We start from the raw sequence: 7,500 nt of genomic DNA on the forward strand, positions 1-7,500 counted from the left end.
ACCGTAATACCGCTATAACGTGCAGTATTATCACGATGTTTTGATCCCGTCATATTACCGTAATACCGCTAAAACGTGCAGTGTTATTGTGACATGTTGTTTTGTTTAAAAACCTAGCTTTTTTTTGTTGTTACACAAAACTTAGAACAAAGATAATAACATAATAACTTAAAAATACAAAAAAAGGCAATAGAAATGTAGATATAAATATTGTGTTTTTATAGAAAGTGTCACGTTCTGACCGTTATTTCCTTTGTTTTGTCTTTATTTAGTCTGGTTGGTCAGGGCGTGAGTTGGGCTGGGCAGTCTATGTTTGTATTTCTATGTTTTGCTATTTCTGTGTTTGGCCTGATATGGTTCTCAATCAGAGGCAGCTCTCAATCGTTGTCCCTGTTTGGGAACCATATTTAGGTAGCCTGTTTTGTGTTGGGTTTTGTGGGTGGTTGTCTTCAGTCGTCGTGTGTCTGCACTAGATAGAACTGTTTCGTTTTTTTCACATTTGTTGTTTTTGTATTTTGAGTTGTTCACTTTGATTAAACAAGATGAACAATTACCACGCTGCACATTGGTCTCCCCCGATCCTTCTAACTTCTCCTCCTCAGACAAGGAGGAGGACGAAAGCCGTTACAGTAAGCATTAGGCTATAGTATTTGTATTTGTATTTATTATGGATCCCCATTAGTTCCTTCCAAATCAGCAGCTACTCTTCCTGGGATTTATTATGGATCCCTATTAGTTCCTGCCAAGACAGCAGCTACTCTTCCTGGGGTTTATTATGGATCCCCATTCATTCCTGCCAAGGCAGCAGCTACTCTTCCTGGGGTTTATTATGGATCCCCGTTAGTTCCTGCAAAGACAGCAGCTACTCTTCCTGGGGTTTATTATGGATCCCCATTAATTCCTGCCAAGGCAGCAGCTACTCTTCCTGGGGTTTATTATGGATCCCCATTAGTTCCTGTCAAGGCAGCAGCTACTCTTCCTGGGGTTTATTATGGATCCCCATTAATTCCTGCCAAGGCAGCAGCTACTCTTCCTGGGGTTTATTAAGGATCCCCATTAGTTCCTGCCAAGGCAGCAGCTACTCTTCCTGGGGTATATTATGGATCCCCATTAGCAGCAGCTACTCTTCCTGGGGTTTATTATGGATCCCCATTAATTCCTGTCAAGGCAGCAGCTACTCTTCCTGGGGTTTATTAAGGATCCCCATTAGCAGCAGCTACTCTTCCTGGGGTCCAGTAAAAGTACAATTTTAAAAACATTACAATACATTCACAGATTTCACAACACACTGTGTGTCCTCAGGACCCTAGTCCACCACTACCACATATCTACAGTACTAAATCCATGTGAATGTAGTGCGTATGTAATCGTGTGTGTGTGTGTGTGTGTGTGTGTGTGTGCGCGTGCGTGCGTGATAAAATAAATAAAAGCTGAAATAAATCATTTTCTCTACTATTATTCTGACATTTCACATTCTTAAAATAAAGTGGTGATCCTAACTGACCTAAGACAGGGACTTTTTACTAGGATTAAATGTCAGGAATTGTGAAAAATTGAGTTTAAATGTATTTGGCTAAGGTGTATGTAAACTTCCAACTTCAACTGTAGGTAGGTGGTTGCAAAGGGCATCAGTGTTTTAACGTCGCGACTACCCAAAGCAGGATACTCTGAGCACAGCCCATTACAGATATCTGGCAGTGGCTTCTGAATAAATTTAATTTTCACAGAACCGCTTGTTGCAATTTCGATGAGGCTCTCTTGTTCAGACATCGGTAAGTAGAGGCAGGGCATGAATCCAGTTGTCTGTTTCAGGAAAGTACCTGCAACTCACTCAGGTCCTTCGACATATCACATTTGACATTGTCCGTAGGCTTGAGTTCATTTGACATTGTCCGTAGGCTTGAGTTCATTTGCACACAAAAATACAACGATGGAAAGACCTTTGTGTTGTCCTTGTTATTGCAGACAGAGAAGAGCTCCAACTTCTTAATCATAGCCTCAATTTTGTCCCGCACATTGAATATAGTTGTGGAGAGTCCCTGCAATCCTAGATTCAGATCATTCAGGTGAGAAAAAACATCAATCAAATTTCAATCAAATGTATTTATATAGCCCTTCGTACATCAGCTGATATCTCAAAGTGCTGTACAGAAACCCAGCCTTAAACCCCAAACAGCAAGCAATGCAGGTGTAGAAGCACGGTGGCTAGGAAAAACTCCCTAGAAAGGCCAGAACCTAGGAAGAAACCTAGAGAGGAACCAGGCTATGAGGGGTGGCCAGTCCTCTTCTGGCTGAGCCGCGTGGAGATTATAACAGAACATGTCCAAGATGTTCAAATGTTCATAGATGACCAGCATGGTCAAATAATAATAATCACAGTAGTTGTCGAGGGTGTAACAGGTCAGCACCTCAGGAGTAAATGTCAGTTGGCTTTTCATAGCCGATCATTAACAGTATCTCTACCGCTCCTGTGGTCTCTAGAGAGTTGAAAACAGCAGGTCTGGGACAGGACATCCTGCCTTGGTTGTCATGTGGTGACAAGGACCATGTTATTTAGCTGTTCTTTGACTAAAATGTCTCTCTTTCAGCTTGTGTGGATTTCTTCTTCATCTGAAGATGATGCATCGTGCTCTGGGTTGTATTCTTCCCCATCTTCTTCTTCAGATACCTCCTCCACTTCTTCTAAATCATTGTTCTCTTGTTTCTCCTGGACATCTGAATAAATCTGATCTACGACCTGTTGGGTACAGAAACGTGCCCTCATGGCTGCAGCAAAGAGAGAACTGGGAGGACTGTCATCTGCAGCACCTTTATTGCCTCTGACTGCATTCCCCATTCAGAGTATCTCTACCGCTCCTGCTGTCTCTAGAGAGTTGAAACAGCAGGTCTGGGACAGGTAGCACGTCCGGTGAACAGGTCAGGGTTCCATAGCCGCAGGCAGAACAGTTGATACTGGAGCAGCAGCACGGCCAGGTGGACTGGGGACAGAAAGGAGTCATCAGGCCAGGTAGTCCTGAGGCATGGTCCTAGGGCTCAGGTCCTCCAACATTACCCAGATAAACAACATTTAAATCAAGGTTCAAATAAAAATATAGAATCTGTAGAACTGTCCCTTCTGAGAGATTGAACGGTGCAAAGTTCAAGTCTGTCTGGTCGGTTTATCTCCAGCAGACCGACATCCAAGTCTTCTTTCCTTGGGTGTCATGACAACCAAACCGTGAGGCAGCGCAAACCACAGTACAATACACACACACACACACACACACCAGCCTCTCAAAAAATATACAGAGAGGAGCGAGGGAGACAGAAGAGAGAGGGGGTAGGAGTGAGAATTCACAAATGTCAGACTCTGTACAAACTTTAAACCCCAAACAATGCATGCAGAATTAGGACAAATCTTGCTAATTATCAAAAAATTATCAAAATCCAGAAAAACAGCACCAACATTTTTAAAAAACAAGCGTTTCTCAAATCTTCCATTACAAAATGTCCATAACAAAGCCCTCGCCTCCAGAGAGATGACCCTGGAGAAAAGTCCCTTCTGCCATCTGCTAAAGGGACTCTGCTCAATTACACAAACTGAATCCCAGGACAGCCACACAATTAGACCCAACCGAATCATGAGAAAACAAAAAGATAATTACTTGACACATTGGTAAGAATTACCATAAAAACAGAGCAAACTAGAATGCTATTTGGCCCTAAACAGAGAGTACACAGTGGCAGAATACCTGACCACTGTGACTGACCCAAACTTAAGGAAAGCTTTGACTATGTACAGACACAGTGAGCATAGCCTTGCTATTGAGAAATGCCTCCATAGGCAGACCTGGCTCTCAAGAGAAGACAGGCACGGTTTGGTTGTCATTGTTATTTTCCTGACACCTCACCTCCTTGCGGTAGTTGTACAGTTGTTACATCACTATACATTACCAATCATATAACATTGGAAATGTCTCTATTATGTAAAAATGCTTTTGTAATGTTAGATTTTTTATAATTTATTTCCCACATAAATTTTCTCTCTTTTTGACTTGCTGTGGCAAGTTAAACATGTGTTCACCATGCCAATAAAGCCCTATGATATTAATTGAATTGAGAGAGAGAGGAGAGAGGAGGTATGGGACAAGAGAGAAGAGAGGATATAGGGGAGGAGAAAGGATGGAAGAGAAATGAGAGGAGAGAGGATGTAGGAGAGGAGAAAGGATGGAGGAGAGATGAGAGAGAGATGAGAGGAGAGAAGATGTAGGAGAGGAGAGAGGATGGAGGAGAGAGGATGTAGGAGAGGAGAGAGGATGGAGGAGAGGAGAGAGGAAAGAGGATTTGTATTTGTATTTATTATGGATCTCCATTAGTTCCTGCCAAAGCAGCAGCTACTCTTCCAGTGGTCCAAAGACATTAAGATCGGTACATTACACATTAAACAAAATATAAAACAGTATATCATGTAACATTACGGCATATCTACAATACAAAATGTAAAATACCACCAACGGAGCGAATGGAACAGCATCAAACACATGTAAATAATTAGTTTTTTTGCGTTTGATACCATTCCAATCCACTGTAGTCATTACCATCAGCCCAGGGGACACCAACCTCGTATGGTGTCTGTGTAGTTCAATCAGTACATTCAATATCTTTCATACAAGCAGTCATGTGGTCAGTAGACATCCATATCATTAATGTTAACCCCCCCCCCATGTACATTCAAGGGCCAGCCATGCTGTTCGGCTCTGAACCAAATGTAATTGTCCTAAGTCTATCTTTGTAGCAACTGACCACACGACTAAACAGTAGTCCAGGTGTGACAAAACTAGGGCCTGTAGGACCTGCCTTGTTGATAGTGTTGTTAAGAAGGCAGATCAAGGCTTTATTATGGACAGACTTCTCCCCATCTTAGCTACTGTTGTATCAGCATGTTTTGACCATGACAGTTTACAATCCAGGGTTACTCCAAGCAGTTTAGTTACCTCAACTTGCTCAATTTCCACTTTATTTATTACAATATTTAGTTGAGGTTTAGGGTTTTGTGAATTACTTGCCCCAAATGCAATGATGTTCGTTTTTGAAATATTTAGGGCTAACTTATTCCTTGTCAACCACTCTGAAACTAACTGCAGCTCTTTGTTGAGTGTTGCAGTCATTTCAGTCGCTGTAGTAACTGACATGTATAGTGTTGCAGTCATTTCAGTCGCTGTAGTAACTGACATGTATAGTGTTGCAGTCATTTCAGTCGCTGTAGAAACTGACATGTATAGTGTTGCAGTCATTTCAGTCGCTGTAGAAACTGACATGTATAGTGTTGCAGTCATTTCAGTCGCTGTAGTAACTGACATGTATAGTGTTGCAGTCATTTCAGTCGCTGTAGTAACTGACATGTATAGTGTTGCAGTCATTTCAGTCGCTGTAGTAACTGACATGTATAGTGTTGCAGTCCTTTCAGTCGCTGTAGTAACTGACGTGTATAGTGTTGCAGTCATTTCAGTCGCTGTAGTAACTGACGTGTATAGTGTTGAGTCATCCACATACATAGACACACTGGCTTTACTCAAAGTCACAGACTGTTGTCAATTTGTTTACTGCAAAATAGCATTCTATCTGGTCAAATACCATTTCCAAAACTTTACTAAGGGGGTTGGCAACAGGCTGCTATTCTTAGGTAGCGGAATGACTTTTGCTTCCCTCCAGGCCTGAGGGCACACACTCTCTAGGCGGCTTAAACTGAAGATATGGCAAATAGGAGTGGCATTATCATCCGCTGTTATCCTCAGGATGGAGGAGAGAGGAGAGGAGAGAGGAGATGAGGAGAGAGGAGAGGAGATAGGAGTGATGATGGAGGAGAGGAGAGGAGATAGGAGTGATGATGGAGGAGAGAGGAGAGGAGAGAGGAGTGATGATGGAGGAGAGAGGAGAGGAGATAGGAGTGATGATGGAGGAGAGAGGAGAGGAGATAGGAGATGAGGAGAGAGGAGTGAGGAGAGGAGATAGGAGTGAGGAGAGAGGAGTGAGGAGAGGAGAAAGGAGAGAAGAGAGGAGAGAGGAAAGAGGAGGAGAGACGAGAGAGGAGAGCACTGATAGATAAAGATAGAGAACTGCTAACTGAGAGTTGATCTGATCCAACAGAATACACACCCCCACCATCCCAAACAGTCCCAACTGCCAAGCTATGGCCTAGTTTTGTTGGTGTACGGCTGTGCTCTCAAACGTATGCACAGGCTAGGTAATTGGAGGAACATTAACAATACGTTTGTGAGAAAGCATTCAGGCGTGTTCGCCAGCTTTTATGTGGCGCCGCCGCAGCGAGAGTCCTCAATTAATCGCCGTGGAAATTGCCCGTTTCTAAAACGTGTAATTTCTCAGGAGGAAGTGACATATTTATGATATCCTGGCTGCCCGGGACGCTTTGTTTCTGCCGTGCAGAACATGGGCGGGGGGGACAGAGCGGTTAAGGGAGGGGGGGAGGGGGGGGGAGGGGGGGAGGGGGGGGGGAGGTGCTGATAGAAGCAGTAGGGGGGGGGTAATGCGAGAGGGAAGAAAGTAGCTGAAGTAGAAGACTGTAGCTGAGATAGAGAGAGGTAAAGTGGAAAAGTGAGAGAGAAAGAGGAATAGAGAGAGGGAAAGAGGAATAGAGAGGGAAAGAGGAATAGAGAGAGGAAGAGGAATAGAGAGAGGAAGAGGAATAGAGAGGGAAAGAGGAATAGAGAGGGAAAGAGGAATAGAGAGGGAAAGAGGAATAGAGAGGGAAAGAGGAATAGAGAGGGAAAGAGGAATAGAGAGAGAGGAAGAGGAATAGAGAGAGGAAGAGGAATAGAGAGAGAGGAAGAGGAATAGAGAGAGGGAAAGAGGAATAGAGAGAGAGGAAGAGGAATAGAGAGGGAAAGAGGAATAGAGAGAGGGAAAGAGGAATAGAGAGAGAAAGAGGAATAGAGAGAGGGAAAGAGGAATAGAGAGAGAAAGAGGAATAGAGAGAGGGAAAGAGGAATAGAGAGCGGAAGGGAATATAGAGAGGAAGAGGAATAGAGAGAGGGAAAGAGGAATAGAGAGAGAAAGAGGAATAGAGAGAGGGAAAGAGGAATAGAGAGCGGAAGGGAATATAGAGGGGATGGAGGTGAAGAGAGGTCCTGTTGTGTCTCTCTGTGCCCATCCGTATGTGATCTCTCTGTCTCTCTCTCTAACCCACACAAATACACACAGACACACAGACACACACACACACACACACACACACACACACGCCATGTGTGTCTGCACGTGGGCTTCCTGAGTCCCGGCCTGGTCACAGATGTCTCTGTGTCACAGCGCTCTGGTCAGCATGCACACTGACACAAACCACAGGTGCAGACAGAGATGGTGTGTGTGTGTGTGTGTGTGTGTGTGTGTGTGTGTGTGTGTGTGTGTGTGTGTGTGTGTGTGTGTGTGTGTGTGTGTGTGTGTGTGTGTGTGTGTGTGTGTGTGTGTGTGTGTGTGTGTGTGTGTGTGTGTGTGTGTGTGTGTGTG

The 7,500-nt window shown here is 43.9% G+C and overlaps 1 protein-coding gene across 1 annotated transcript in view; it reads right to left on the reverse strand.

Annotated features, from left to right (window-relative positions):
- LOC129820314 (CUB and sushi domain-containing protein 2-like) overlaps nucleotides 1–7,500 on the reverse strand; it is a 625,656-nt gene that overhangs the window by 276,666 nt on the left and 341,490 nt on the right. The window lies entirely within an intron of this gene.

This window comes from Salvelinus fontinalis, chromosome 22 (genome assembly GCF_029448725.1).
Source record: "Salvelinus fontinalis isolate EN_2023a chromosome 22, ASM2944872v1, whole genome shotgun sequence".
Taxonomy (NCBI): Eukaryota; Metazoa; Chordata; class Actinopteri; order Salmoniformes; family Salmonidae; genus Salvelinus; species Salvelinus fontinalis.